The sequence below is a fragment of the Saccopteryx bilineata genome, chromosome 3, assembly GCF_036850765.1.
Source record: "Saccopteryx bilineata isolate mSacBil1 chromosome 3, mSacBil1_pri_phased_curated, whole genome shotgun sequence".
NCBI lineage: Eukaryota > Metazoa > Chordata > Mammalia > Chiroptera > Emballonuridae > Saccopteryx > Saccopteryx bilineata.
This window is the reverse complement of record NC_089492.1, coordinates 46,977,607-46,993,884: the sequence shown is the minus strand read 5'-3', so window position 1 is coordinate 46,993,884 and position 16,278 is coordinate 46,977,607. Positions and strand designations below refer to the sequence as shown.

The 16,278-nt window shown below is 36.8% G+C and overlaps 1 protein-coding gene and 1 non-coding gene across 2 annotated transcripts in view; both read left to right on the top strand.

Annotated features, from left to right (window-relative positions):
- The window catches only part of LRRC69 (leucine rich repeat containing 69), a 143,740-nt gene that overhangs the window by 109,351 nt on the left and 18,111 nt on the right, over positions 1-16,278 (top strand). The gene's annotated exons all lie outside the window — the stretch shown is intronic.
- LOC136332421 (small nucleolar RNA SNORA48) lies at positions 413-556 on the top strand. The gene has a single exon (XR_010730686.1). It is a non-coding gene; the product is annotated as a small nucleolar RNA SNORA48 (small nucleolar RNA).

Sequence of the window (16,278 nt, the reverse complement as noted above, 5' to 3'; positions counted from 1 at the left end):
CTTGACCACAGTTTGTTTCCTTGCATAAAAATGATTAAAAATGGATAAAAGACATAGATATAAGATATAAAACAATAACTCACATAAGAGAAAACATAAGTACTAAACTTATGGACTTTGGCTGCAGAGAAAAATTTTATGAATTTGACCCCATAGGGAAGGGAAGTAAAGGCAACAATAATGAATGAGATTATATCAAACTAAAAAGCTGCACAGCAAAATAAACTGACAACAAAACAAAAAGTGAGCCAACCAAATGGAAGATGATATTTACAAATAACAGCTTAGTTAAGTTGTTAATATGCAAGTATGTAAAGAATTGACAAAGATCAGCAAAAAAGAAGCAAGCAATCCAATTAAAAGATGGAGAGAACATTTAAACAGAGTCTTCTCCCAAAAAGACATACAAATGAGCCCCTGGCAATGGGCAAGGAGGCACCTGATTGGTGGTCCTGTTCTTATATCAGTCAGGGGCAAAGCAGGTGTTCAGCCCTAGTTCATCCTAGCTTGATGCCTGTATTGGTGGCCAGAGCTGTTTCATGCCTAGGGCACATAAAAAAAAAAAAGACATACAAATGTTCAACAGATATATGAAAAAAGGCTCATCTCCACTAGATATTTGAGAAATGCAAATCAAAACTACAATGAGATAACAACTCAGACCTGTTAGATTGGCTATTATCAACAAGATGGGCAATACAGTTGTTGGAGAGTGTTTCGGTGGAACAGGAGTTCTCATTCACTGCTGGTGAGAATGTAAACTGGTACAGCCATTATGGAAGATAGTATGGTGGTTCCCCCCAAAACAAAGAACTATCATTTGATACAGCAATTACTCTATTGGGTATCTCCTCAAAAAACTCAAAAACATTGGTATGCAAAGACACATGTTCATTACAGCATTGTTCATAATGGCTAAGACATGGAAACCACCAAATGTCCTTTGGTAGAGATTTGGATAAAGAAAGTGTGGTGCGTATATACACTGGAATACTACACAGCCATAAGAAATGATGACATATTGCTATTTAGGACAACATGGATAGACCTCGAGAACATTATATTGAGTGAAATAGGTAAATCAGACAAAGCTAACAACTATATGATTTTACACATAGGTGGGATAGAAAACAGACTCACGGGCATAGATAAAAGTGAATGATTTCTAGGGGAAGGGTTTTTTTGGGAGAGGGATTGGGGAGGGGAGTAAAGAGTCACATGCATGTGATGACAGAGAGTGATTTGGTTTTGGGTGATGTGTACCAACACAATCAACAGTTCAAATGCTAATGAGATGTTCACTTGAAACCTATGTACTCTTACTGATTAATGTCACCTCATTAAATTTAATTTTGAAAAAAAAAAGAATACTATAGGCAGTAAAATCTTTGACTTCTCACATAGCAATATATACATTTGATACATCTTCTCGGGCAAGGGAAACAAAAGAAAAAAATAAACTAATGGGACTACATTAAACTAAAAAGTGTTTGCCCAGCAAATGAAACTATCAACAAATTACAAGACAATCCAGTGTGTGGGAGACGTATTTGTCAATGATACATTAGATAAGGGGACAGTATTCAAAATTTATAAAATACTCAACAGCAAAAAAGAAAAATACAAGCCAATTAATAAATTGTTGAAGGCCTTGAATAGATAGTTCTCCAAGGAGAACATACAGGTGGCCAATAGACATATGAAAAAATTCTCAATGTTAATAATAATCATCAAATAAATGCAAATTAGAATCACAGTGAGATATCACTTTACACTTGTCAGAATGGCTCTCATTAGTAAACCCACAAATACAAGTGCTGGTGAGTATGTGGAGAAAAAGGAACCCTTGTGCACTCTTGGTGAAAATGCATATTAGTCAGCTGCCATGGAAAATATATGGTTCCTCAAAAAATCAACAGTGGAACTGTCTTATGATTCAGCAATTCCACTTCTGGGATTTTTTCTGAAGAAACCCAATACATTAATTTGAAAAAGCATAAGCATCTCTGTTCACCACAGTGCTGGAGTTGGAAGTGGCCCAAGTGCCCATCAGTAGATGAGAGGATAAAAAAGCTGTAGTATATTTACACAATGGCATACTACTCAGTCATAATAAAAAGGGAAATCTTACCTTTCATGACAGCATAAATAGACTTCGAGGGTATTATGATAAGCAAAATCAACCAAAGAAAGACAAATACATCCCTGTCCAGTTGGCTCTGTGGTAGATTGTTGCCCTGGTATTTGGATGTCTCAGGTTTGATTCCCAGTCAGGACACACAAGAGAAGCGACCATCTGCTTCTCCACCCCTCACCATCACCCTTCTCTTTTGCAGCCATGGCTCAGTTGGTTCGAGTGCACTGGGCCTGAGTGCTGAGGATGGCTTTGTGGAGCCTCTGCGTCGGGTACTAAAAATAACTCGGTTATGAGCATGGCTCCAGATAGGCAGTGTCCGTCTCAGATAGGGGTTGCCAGGTGGATCACAGTTGGGATGCATGTGGGAGTCTGTCTCTCTATCTCCCTTTCTCTCACTTGGAAAAGAAAATAGAAAAAATTGACAAATACCATATGATTTCACTTATATGTGGAATCTGATGAACAAAATAAGGACAGACTAATAGATTCAGAGAACAAACTGACATCTGTCAGAAGGGATGGGTTCTGAGAGGCTGGGTGAAATAGGTGAAGGGATTAAGAACTTATTGACACAGACAATATTATGATTACCTGAAATTTGGGGCAGCTGGAAGAGATAAATGGGTGATAAATGGTGATAGAAAGAGACTAGACTTTAGATGGTGAGTGCAAAATGCAATGTGCAGATGATGTAGAATTGTACACTTGAAGTCTATATAATTTTGTTCACTAATTTGCCTCAATAAATTTGATAAAAAATAATAATTTAAAAAATTAAACAAAGTAAAATTTAGTAAGTATACGAACAGTGACAAAAGTATATAACGGGTTTCCAGTAAACATTTCTATAGCATTTGAACAGTTGATTATGTTTTATACCCATCACACAAAGCCAAATCATTTTCCATCACCTTGTATTTGTCTCTCTTTACACCCTTCCCCCAACTCCTTCTTTCTCCCTCACATCTCCCTCTCCCTGGTAACCACTGCACTCTTATCTATGTCCATGAGTCTCAGTTTTATATCCCACCTATATGTGAAATCATTCAGTTCTTATTTTTTTCTGATTTACTTATTGCAATCAGTATAATATTTTCAGGGTCTAAGTTGTCATAAATGACACTGTCATCATTTCTTATGGCTGAGTAGTATCCTGTTGTATATATATATGCACCACATCTTCTTTATCCAATCTTCTGTTGAGGGACACTTTGATTGTTTCCATGTCTTGGCCACTGTACTCTTATTGATAAATGTCACACTGTTAAATTTAATTTTCTAAAATAAATAAATAAATAAATAAATAAATGAAACTTTCACAAGAGGCAATCCTACTCTATCTTCAAAGTTTTGCAGGTTCTAAGACTTAAATATAAATTAAATAATTTCAAACCATGTTGTAACTAGGAATGATATAAATAAATAAATAAATAAATAAATAAAGGTATATAACAGTGGAATTAGAATAAGTGAATAGTATGAATTGATAAATTATGCTAAATAAACATGATATTTAAAATTGTTAAAAATTTGATAGTAAAAATTTAGATGATTGGAATATAAAGTACCAGGTGCTTTTGAAATATGTTTGTTTTTTTTTACAGAGACAGAGAGTGAGTCAGAGAGAGGGATAGACAGGGACAGACAGACAGGAACAGAGAGAGAGATGAGAAGCATCAATCATTGGTTTTTCATTGTGACACCTTAGTTGTTCATTGATTGCTTTCTCATACGTGCCTTGACCATGGGCCTTCAGCAGACCGAGTAACCCTTTGCTGGATCCACCGACCTTGGGTTCAAGCTGGTAGGCTTTTGCTCAAACTAGATGAGCCCGCGCTCAAGCTGGCGACCTCGGGGTCTCGAACCTGGGTCCTCCGCATTCCAATCCGACGCTCTATCCACTGCGCCACCTCCTGGTCAGGCTTCTTTTTTCTTTTTAAAGTACTTTTTTTTTTATATAGGGACAGAGAGAGAGTCAGATAGAGGGATAGATAGGGACAGACAGACAGGAACGGAGAGAGATGAGAAGCATCAATCATCAGTTTTTCGTTGCGACACCATAGTTGTTCATTGATTGCTTTCTCATATGTGCCTTGACCGTGGGCCTTCAGCAGACTGAGTAACCCCCCGCTCGAGGCAGTGACCTTGGGTCCATGCTAGTGAGCTTTTTGCTCAAACCAGATGAGCCCGTGCTCAAGCTGGCAACCCAGGTGTCTCGGACCTGGGTCCTTCCGCATCCCAGTCCGATGCTCTATCCACTGTGCCACTGCCTGGTCAGGCAGAAATATGTTATTTTATTGGGGTTGTTTATCCCTGGTAACATGCACAAACTATATTGGTATGGTAGTCAAATTAACCAGGTTGGTAAACAGCTGCTTTTATATCTATATTTCCAGTTTTATGCTGATTTCCACTTAAGTAGAGAGACATTACACAAAAACTAGTTTCCTAGATCTTTCCCTTTCTATTAAAATTTTATTTTCAGAAACTAATCTTAGAGAATTTAACCTTAAGGTCAAATACTATATGATGAAGGAGATCTTATGTTCTGCCTCTGATGGGATTTGTAATATGAAGACACTGATGAAGAAAGGAGATACTTGATAACAAATGGATATGAAACAACTAGACACAATCAAATATCAAATTATAGTTGCTTCTGTTCAGGATAATGTATAAATTGTGTCAATTGTTATCTTATAAAGTAACAATGAGAGTTGGAAAATAGTTGATGAAAAATTTTACTCAATCTCAAATATTAACCTTTATTATAATTCATCCAGATGCTTTTTTTTCAAATGTTAAAGTCCTTAGCAATTACAGAATTATCAATAATATCAATGTAATTGATATTCAAGTATTAACTACTAATATAATAGCATCAAAAATTAATCCTGTTTTTTGTTACCAAATACTTGGGCCATATTTGAACTAGTGACTTAGAGGTAACCAAAATAGTGTCATAAAATTCTTTACAAATTTTTAATTGATCTTGTGTTCAAATGTATATGATAGTTTTTATTTCGCATAGTAATGTTAGTTGAAATAGGGTTCCCAGGATTCTGTTAAAGTTGAAGAGCTTAGGGAAGAAATAATTTTAAACATTGACTTTCCACACTGTATTGAATGATGTAATGCAATCTAAAACATTCTCAAAAGAGATCGTATTGGGTAGGCTTTACTGAAAATGAGTGAAAATGCTGATATAATTTATAAAAATAAATGAAAACTTGCAACCTTTAATTCGCTAATATGACAAACTGCCAATAATGAAACAAAATTTATTACATTTAAAGCTCATTACTTATAGGTAAAGAATCTTACTTTGCAGTAATAACTAAAAAGTTATTTAGATACCACTCAATTCATTTATGAATTGATCATTGTAGCCACTTAACTATAAAAATGAATGTAGGTTTTGAAACAGTTATGCAGTGGTTAGTCAATTTAGTGTGCATAGGGCACTAAGAAGATTGGAAAGCATTTCATTTCTAATTCTAAACAGTTATGAAAATAATATGCATATAGTGTTCAGAAAAATTAAAGTGGTATGAATGTTTCTTATTATTTTAGTCCGAAAATAAAACAATTATAGTATAAATGAAGTTACACACTGTGTGTTGATTACTTCTATTCTGATGGGAACTCTTGAATTCTCTTTTCTTTTTGGAGAACTCTATCTTTAGTTATTAAACTGCTGGGTAAAGTCACAGTTGTATTCAGCTATGATTTTTTATGTTAAATGTATTTAATTTCAGTACATTAATCTAAAGTTGTGTATCACCAAAATGTTTGAACCACCTATGTGGAATTCAAAGGACATTAAGGACATTGATTATGCAGAGGTAGTGTTGAAGATCAGGATCATACTATAGAAGAAAGAATGCTGCTTAAATGGTTGGGTGACTGGAACATGAGCAGGATTTTCTTTCTAGTTTCTGCCATTAACATACCCCAAACTTCCTTCAGGGTGAAATGACCATGTAATGTGTCATCTAAGCCAAGATGCTTCTGAAATGGAAGTGGACATTATTAATAGCTGAATAAACAGCAGGTAACCAGGACTATCCTGGGTAAACTTGAATGTATGGCTACACTTCCTAAATGGAGCAGTTAACTTTAGAGTAGTACTCATTACTGGTGCTTACCATTGCTGGCACAGAAGAGTTGTCGTTCTGAACATTCATCCTAGATTTTAAAAATTATTAGGTTATTCCATAAATATTTGAGGGCCCGCTTTAATAAGCAGGAGGCTCTGGGTGTTAAGTACAATGCAAATAAGTAAGGAGCCTAGTTTGTCTCAAGTTGTTTAAAATCAAAAGTATGAACTGTAAAGATGTAAAAGACACTAGCAGTAAACACTTTTTATTGAATGAGTAGTAGAAACCAATTGCTTTAGGGCTTCAAAGTTGAAAGTGAGATTACTATAAGTTATCTGGCCTGGAAAGTGCCTAGAAAGATGCTGGAATTTGTTCAGAACATAACATAGGTGGAATTTAGATACATGGAGAACAAAGCACAGAAGAAAATGATATGTAGGAGAATGAATCATGTTCAGGGGGCAGTGAATCAATTAAGTTTGTGGATGAGAGTGGGAAAAGGAGATATTATTTTAAAAATTGAGATCAAATTCTATAATTCGGTCAAATTGATCCTGTTTGTAAAATGGAATGTGTGAGGACAAGTCAATGATATAAATATGTACTTTAGAAGGAATTATTTGGTAGTAGTATGCTGAATTAGTTGGAAGTTGAAGAGAAGAGAAGCTGAAAGAAAGATATTTATTAGAGTGGATGCCAAGTATCAGTGTAGGTATAGCAGTAGAAATACAAGATAAAAATAAGAGGAACGGCAGTGTTAAAGGTCTCCTTGGTCTCTCTCCTTGAAATTTCAACAAATAGAACAGCTAAGATTTAACAAAAGAGTCCCTGCTCAACATGCAAGTATATCTGAGAGATCCATGCATTAAAACATCTGAAGGGTTATAAGTGGGAACAAACTGGAAAGGAGGGAAGGGAGAAGAACTGAGATGGTGTCAGGGACACAACTGATAGCTCAAAGCCCTGAGCTCAGTGTGAGTGTCAAAAGGGGAAATTAGGTTGCTGCTGGCACTTCTTTTAGTTTGGAGAACAGAAAAATTCACTGAGCATTCCTGCAGCAGTGGTTACTATAAGCTGTGGCTAAACCCAGTGACCTGGGCAGCCCTGAAACACAGAGGTAAGGTCACAGTTGTCTGACAATAGCCATTGCCAGTTAGTAAAACAAAGCCCTAGAGCCTGAATGCCTCTCATTACACTCCAGAGGTAGCAGCAAGCCCCAGAAGAAGCTGTAGTAGCAGTATGTGCCTGGTTGCAGAACACAAACCTGAGAACTAGAACCACATAAATATTTTTTTTTGCCTGAGCAACAGGGACACTGTGGATAATCCCATGGACAAGTGAGATGAGGTCACGGAAATCTGTCTGTCACCATTACTAGTAGAACAAAACCACAAAAGCACCAGCCAGCTTTCCCCAGCTCATATCATGCCTATCCATTATAGCTATACTACCAGCTATATCTGGCTGCAAGGGACAGTGCTGATATTTCACAGATATTTCACAGACTTTGAACCTCATCACTATCACATGCCCTGATGAAGTTGGTGTCCTGAGACCTATGGGATCTGATCATAGAAGAGAAGCCCACCTCCCAAGATAACAGGACATCTTCCACTGCTCCACAGAGATCTGAAGCCAGAGCAGTGCAAAGAAATAAAAACCATGCTTCAGCACCACCTACTAGAGAACAATAGAAAGACTTCTTATCAATCTACTAAAGAAGTGCCACCCATATATAGATGCCTAGACAGAAAAGGAACCCATCAAATATTGTGAATAACCTAGGTAATGAGGCAGCTCAGAAAGAAAATAATATCTCCAGAAAATAAATTAAAATAGAAACATGATTTAGTGTCAAAATATTCAAGACTGCAGTTATGAAAAAATTTAATGAGAAGTGATCCCAGATGGCATCAGAGTAGACTGATATTGTTACACTTACCCCTCTCAGGACTAAGCTGGAGTTATAACTAAATTATACAGCAATCATCCTGAATATCCAACTGAAGACTAAATGAAGAGGAATCTTCTAATCAAGGATTCACAGAAGGAGCCACATCAAAACTGGTAAGAAAAGCGGAGACATGAAAAGGGCTGGCTCTGTTCTCACAAGCAGCAACTGAGTTCCTGGAGGGATAACTTAGCTGTGGGGGAATTCCACCTGAAAAGGTGGGATCTAAAACTCAAGCTGGTCTCCATGCTAAGTACACCAGAGCCTAGAAGAAGCACCCACATAACATTTGGCAGTGAAAAGCAACAAAGTTTGCCAGAAAGAGATAGGAGTCCACAGAGACATAGGCATACTCCTAGAGAGCCAAATCACAAAATCTTGTCCACAGCTATTTACCCTGGGCTTCAGAAGAGGGAGAGCTGAGAGGACTAGAGTAATGTGAGGAGAGTTGGAGGTTTACAACTCCAAGGAAAGACATGAAGGAAAACAGCCACCAGGGTCCTTGTGCTAAGATATTCTCCAATACTGTAGTTACCATCATTCTTGTGTGGAGCACTGTTCTTCACATGACATCAGCCTGGGGGGGAAGGCAATTAATTGCCCCAAACTCAGAAATTCCTTTTATTCCACCCTTTGTAGATTAGGCCCTTCTTGAAAGTCAGCAGCCTTGGCCAGGGAGTAGAGATGGTGGCAGTGAGTCAGTTGTCTGTCTTTGAGGTCAAGGTTATTTCTAACACTTTTCAATAAATCTGACTGGTGCTTTCCCTTTCTGGGAGTTTCAATAGAACCACTCTCCTAGCTGCCTGCAGACACAACCTCCAGGCTCAAGAGGCCTCATTCATCCCGCTGTTAGTGATTTTTCTCTACTGACTTTGGGGCAAAATCTGGGACAGACTGAGACATGTAGCTCTAGGGTGGTGACCAGAAGCACCACCTTCCCCAAAGCCTGACCAGCACCTCCCCCTCAGGGGAGATCCACTAACTCTATTCTTTTGATTCCACCAGAGGCTCTTTCAGTGACTGAGCCTAACAGGCAGCCAGCAGGTGGAGGCAGCAGAGGTGGATCTTGGAGTGCCTTGGGACTTTTGCTGATCTTTTCTGGGGTTTAGTGCTGGTAGTGGCTGGCCTTGGTGTGAAGCTTGGTCTTTTCTTTATGCACCTAAGACCAGCAAGAGCAGCCAGAAACTGTGGATCACATGAGTCTCCAAAGAGGTGGCTGAAGGTCAGTCACAAGCAATATTTTACATTGGCCTGCACCAGGTTTCCTCCCAAAATGATGAGAACAAACACACCCAGGGGCAGCTTTAGAATATCAGCACATGAATCAATTAGCTTCACAAGCTGCATATCCAAAGGGAGATTTAGTCAGGCACTAAAGAAGGCTGAGGCAAATTTTGCTTCCTGTGGTCAGAACCAACATAGCCACAGGCATGTTTTAGTAGAGTAAAAGCCTCACAGCCAGCCAGCCTGAGGGTCAATCCCACACAGAATGGCCCAGTAGCAAGCAAGATTGAATTATAGGGAAAGGCTCACATAACCCACACAAGGGACATTCTTCAAGCACCCAGCTCAGGTGATAAAGGAGACTGCACCACTGGACCCAACAGAACACTGTATTAGGCCACCACATGAAGACTGGGAATCATAGCTGATCTATTTAATACATAGAAACAAATACAAAGAAGCAGCCAAAATGGGGAGAAAAAGAAGCAGGCCTCAAATGACAAAATAAGAGAAATCTCCAGAAAAAGAGCTAAATACAGCGGAGAAAAGCAACTGATCAGATATAGAGTTTAAATTAATGGTTATATGGATGCTCAAGGAACAAAGTAAAATTTCAACCAAGAGTAAGCAAAAGAGGGAAATAGAAACCATAAAAAAGAACTAGTCAGAAATAAAGAATACAATATCTGACATCAAGAATACCCTAGATGGTATAAAAAGTAGGTTGGATGAAGCAGAAGGTTGAATCAGCAATTTGGAAGACAAGGTAAAAAAAAAAAACACCCAATCAGAGAAGCAGAAAGAGAAAAAAGAATTAAAAAAAATGAGAATAGCTTAAGGAACCTTTGGGACAACATGAAGCATACTAACATTTGTATCATAATTCCACCAGAAGAAGAGAGAGGGTGAAAGATTGAGAAACGATTTGAAGAAATAATGACCAAAATTTTTCCCAACTTGGTGAAGGAATAAGACACACAAGTCCAGAAAGTGCTGAAAGTCCAAACTGAAGTGGACCCAAAGAGGCCCACACCAAGACACATTATAATTGAAAATGCAAAGGTTAAATACAAAGGGACAGTCATAAAAGCAGCAAGAGAAAAGCAGACAGTTTCCTACATGGGCTCTCCCATAAGACTGTCAATTGATTTCTCAACAGAAAGATTTCAGGCCAGAGGGGATTGGCATGAAATATTCAAAGTGATGAAAAGCAAGGAACTACAACCAAGACTGTCTTCCTCAATAAGGCTATCATTTAAAATTGAAGGAAAAATTAAGAAGAAAAAGGTAAATCAGTATTATAAGAAATTTAAAGAGCCTGCTTTAAAAAGAGAAGAAAAAGAAAAATAAGATGAGGAAAAAGTCAAAGAAGATGAAGCAGAAAGAAGAAAAAGAGGTAGAAGGGTTGGAGGAGGAGGAAGAGAAGAAGAAGAAAGAGGAGGAGGAGGAAGAAAAGTGGAAGAAAGAAGAAGGAGAAGAAGAAAAGAAAAAAACAGGAACATAGTTTAAAAACTACAATGGCAAAAAATGTACCTATAAACAATCACTTTAAATATAAATGGCTTAAATGTTCTAATCAAAAGTCATAGGGTAGCTGAATCTACAAGCAACTAAGGCCAATATATATGCTTTCTACAATAGATCCACCTCAGAATTAAGGATACATACAGACTAAATACAAAGGAGAGAAAAGACATTTCAGAGAAATGGAAATTAAAAAAATGTTAAAAACCTGGGATTGCAATAGTTATATCTGGTAAAAAATATACTTTAAAACAAAGGCTGTGGAAAGAGACAAAGAATGACACTATATAATGATAAAGGGAACAATCCAACAAGGGGAAATAATGCTTGCAATCATTAATGAACCCAATGTAGAAGCAACTAACTATGTAAAACAAATCTTGATGGACAAAAAGAAGAGATCAGCAGCAATACAGTCATAGTAAAGAATTTTTAACACCCCATTGACATAAATGGATAGATCTTCCAGACAGAAAATCAACAAGGAAATAGCAGCCTTAAATGATACATAACAACCTGACCTGTGGTGTCACAGTGGATAAAGCTTGGACCTGGAATGCTGAGGTTGCCAGTTTGAAATCTCGGCTTGAATGTCAAGGCACATATGGGAGTTGATGATTTCTGATTCTCCCCCTTTTCTCTTTCTTTCTGACTCCCTCTCTCTTTCTCTCTCCCTCTCTAAAATGAATAAATAAAAAAAGTCACATAACAGCTGGATTTAATTGTTATCTTCAGAGTGCTTCACCCCAAAGCAGCAGAATATGTTTTTTTCAAGTGCACATAAAACATTTTCTAGGATACTCCACTTTTTATGACACAAAAAAGTCTGAAAAATTTAAAGAGATTAAAACCACACCAAGCATCTTCTCTGAACATAATAGTATGAAACTAGAAATCAATCAAAATAAAAAAACTGAAAAATGCACAAAGACATGGAGGTTAAATAACATGTTGCTAAACAGGAATGAGTAAACAACTAGATCAAGAAACAAATAAGATATCTTAAAACAAATGAAAACAAGAAGACAACAAAACAAAATCTATAAGACACAGTAAAAGCAGTCTTAAGAGGAAAATTAATAACATTACAGGGCTACCTCAAGAAACAAGAACTCAAAGGCACCACCAACCTTGATAATCAAAGAACTTGAAAAAGAACAATAAACTAAGACAAAAGTGAACAGAGAGAAAGAAATAATAAAGATCAGAGTAGAAATAAATGAGAGCCTAAAAAAGTAATACAAAAGATTAATGAAACCAAAAGCTGGTCTTTTGAAAAGAGAAAAAAGATTGACAAACCTTTATCTAGACTCATCAAGAAAAAAAGAAGAGAGGGGCCCTGGCCGGTTGGCTCAGTGGTAGAGCATCGGCCTGGCGAGCAGGAGTCCCGGGTTCGATTCCCGGCCAGGGCACACAGGAGAAGCACCCATTTGCTTCTCCACCGCTCCCCCTCTCCTTCCTTTCTGTCTCTCTCTCTTCCCCTCCCGCAGCCAAGGCTCCATTGGAGCAAAGTTGGCCCGGGTGCTGAGGATGGCTCCATGGCCTCTGCCTCAGGCGCTAGAATGGCTCTGATTGCAACAGAGCAATGCCCCAGATGGGCAGAGCATCGCCCCCTGATGGGCATGCCGGGTGGATCCCAGTCAGGCACATGCGGGAGTCTGTCTGACATCTTCCCTGTTTCCAACTTCAGAAAAATACAAAAAAAAAAAAAAAAAAAAAAAAAAAGAAAGAAAAAAGAGAGACTCAAATAAAATCAGAGATAAAAGAGAAGTAACACCAAAGATATGCTAGATATTGTAAGAAAATATTATGAACAACTATATGCTAAGCAATTGGATAATCTGCACAAAATGGATAAATTCTTAGAAACATACAATATTTCAGAACTGTATAAGAAAGAATTAGAGAATCCAAACAAACAGATTATAGCTAGTGAAACTGAAGCAAAAATTTAAAAATTCCCAACAAAAAATTTTTTTGTACTGGGTTGCTTCACTGATGACTACTATCAAACATTCAAAGAATTAACACCGCTTCTTTTTAAACTATTCCAAAAAAACTTAAGAGGAGGGAAGACTTTCAAGCTCATTTTATGAGGCCAGAGTTATCTCAATTCCAAACCCAGATAAGTAACTAGACAAAAAGAAAATTATAAGCCAGTATCCCCGATATCTATAGGTGCTAAAATCCTCACAAAATATTGGCAAACCAGATCCAGCAATACACTAAAAATGTCATACACCATTATCGAGTGGGATTTATTCTCAGGATGCAAGGTTGGTACAACATTTTCAAATTCGTACATGTGATACATTACATAAACAAAAAGAAGGATAATAATCACATAATCATATTAATAGATGTGGAAAATACATTTGATAAAATCTAGCACCAACTTATGATAAAAACTCTAAATGAAGTGCAAATACAGGGAACATGCCTAAACAAGGCCATATATGACAAACCCACAGCCAACATATTCAATGAACAAAAACTACAACTGACTCCCTTAAGATCAGAAATAAGACAGAATGTTCACCACCATCACTCTTATTTGACATAGTATGGGAAGTCCTAGCCCCAGATAAAGAGAAATAAAATGCATCCATATTGGAAATAAAGAAGTAAAACTGTCATTATTTGTATATGGCATGATACTGTACATAGAAAACCACAAAAAGCCCACAAAAATACTACTAGAAATAATAAATAAATTCATTAAAGTAGCAGGATACAAAATATATATCCAAAAATTAGTTGTATTTTTATACATCATTAATGATCTATCGGAAAGGGAAACTAAAACAACAATACCATTAACAATAGCTTAAAAAACAATAAAATGCCTAGAAATAAATTTAACCAAGGATGTAAAATACCTTTACTCAAAATTTATAAGACACTGAAAAAAGAATTTAAAGAATATAAATAAGTGGAAACATACCATATTCATGTATAGTAAGAATTAACATCATTAAAATGTCCATATTACACAAAAATCTATAGATTTAATGCAGTTCCTATTAAGAATGGTGTATTTGAAAGAACTAGAGCAAAAATTTATATGGAATCACAAAAAACCCTGATTTGCCCTAGCATTCTTGAGGAAAGGTACAATGTAGAAATCATAGTACCTGACAGCAAACTATATTACAAGTCCATAGTAATCAAAACACCATAGTACTGGCATATAAACAAAACCATGTATCAATGGAACAGAACAGAGAGTTCAAAAATGAACCCATGCCTAGATGGTTAATTAATATTTGATGAATTTGGCAAGAACATACAAGAGTCCCCTGGCCAGTTAGCTCAGTCTCTCAGAGTGATGTCCTGAGATACCAAGGTTGCAAGTACATTTCTTGCTTAAGGCACATATAGGAAGTGACCAACGAATGCACAACCAAGTAGAAGAAGAAATGGATGCTTCTCCCTCTTTCTTCTTTTCTCTTTCTGTCTCTAAAATCAACTAATCAATCAATTGATAAAAAATTTAAAAACATACAATGGGGTAAAGAAAGTCTATTCAATAAATGGTGTTGGGAAAACATGTAAAAATGAAACTGGACCACCTTCTTAGACAATACACAGAATAATCTCAAAATGAATTAAAAACTTAAATATAAGACTAGAAAGCATATAATTCCTAAAAGAAAACATTGGCATTAAAATATTGGATATTTATGGTTGCAATATTTTTTTCTGATATGTTGCCTCAGGCAAGGGAACCATAAGAAAAAAAATAAACATATGGAATGACATCAGGGTAAAATATTACTGTACAAAAGGAAAACCATCAACAAAATGAAAAGAAAATGCACTACATGGAAGAAATTAGCCAATGATGCATCTGATAAGGGGTTAATATACAAAATTTATAAAGCAGTTATATACCTCAAAACCATAAAATCAAAAATGGGCAAAGGACTTGAATAAACATTTTTCAAAAAAAAGACACACAGATGGCCAATTTTTATATGAAAAGATGCTCAATGTCACTAATCAGAGAAATGCATATTAAAACCACAATGAGATAATACCTCACACCACTCAGAATTGCTATCATTAATAAATCAGCAAAAACAAGTGTTGAGGGGGATGTGGAGAAAAGAGAACCCTTGCGCACTGTTGGTAGGAATACAGATTGGTGCAGCCAATGTGGAAAGTAGTATGGAGTTACCAGAAAAAAATTAAAAATAAAATTGCCTATAATCTAGCAATTGCACTTTTGCGAATTTATCTGAGCAATCTCAAGTCACTAATTTGAAAGAATATATTCTACCCTATGTTTATTGCAGCATTATTTACAATAACCAAGATTTATAAGCAGCACAAGTGTCCTTCAGTAGACAAGTGTATAAAAACTCATGGTACATTTACACAATGGAATAGTACATAGCCATAAAAACTAGGGTACCATAGCCCTGGCCAGTTACCTCAGTGGTAGAGCATCAGCCCAGTGTGTGGAAGTCGTGGGATCGATTCCTAGCCAGGGCACACAGGGGAAGCTCCCATCAGCTTCTCTACCCTTCCCCTTCTCTTTTCTTTCTATCTCTCTCTTTCCCTCCTGCAGCCAAGGCTCCATTGGAGCAAAGTTGGCTTGGGTGCTAAGGATGGCTTCACGGCCTTCACCTCAGGTGCTAGAATGGCTCCAGTTGCAATGGAGCAAAACCCCAGATGGGCAGGGCATCAGCCCCTAGTGGACTTGTCAAGTGGATATGGTCAGGTGCATGCAGGAGTCTGTCTTTCTGTGTCCCCATTTCTCACTTCAGAGAAACAACAACAACAAAACAAAAAAGCAAAACAAAACAAAAAACTAGGGCATCATACTCTTAAATATCACATAAAGTTTAAAGGATGTAAAAACATTAAAAAAGAGAGAGTAAAAAATAATACCTATTTTAATTTGGAAATGAACTCCTAGTATACATAGGAATAATTTGTGACACCAAAAATATAAAAGGGGAGGGAGTAAAGGTCTAACTTTTCAAATAGAAATAAAAATATGATGCATTTAGAAGGAAAAATACTGCAATATATGAAACCTTTTTTTTGCATTAACCTAATGGTAACACCGCACACATACGTGCGCGTGCGTGCACACACACACCAAAATGGAGATGCATGACTTAAATAAAGAAGAAAAAGGGAACAATTATATAATATTACCCATGAAAACAACAGACAGGAACACAAGAGGAAATAAACAGTGGACACAGAAAGCTACCAGAAATCAAAATATAAAATGGCTATAGGAAATCCTCACACATCAATCACTCTAAATGTAAATGAACTGAACTCACACACATACAGAGCACAGATTAGCAGATTGGATAAAAAGC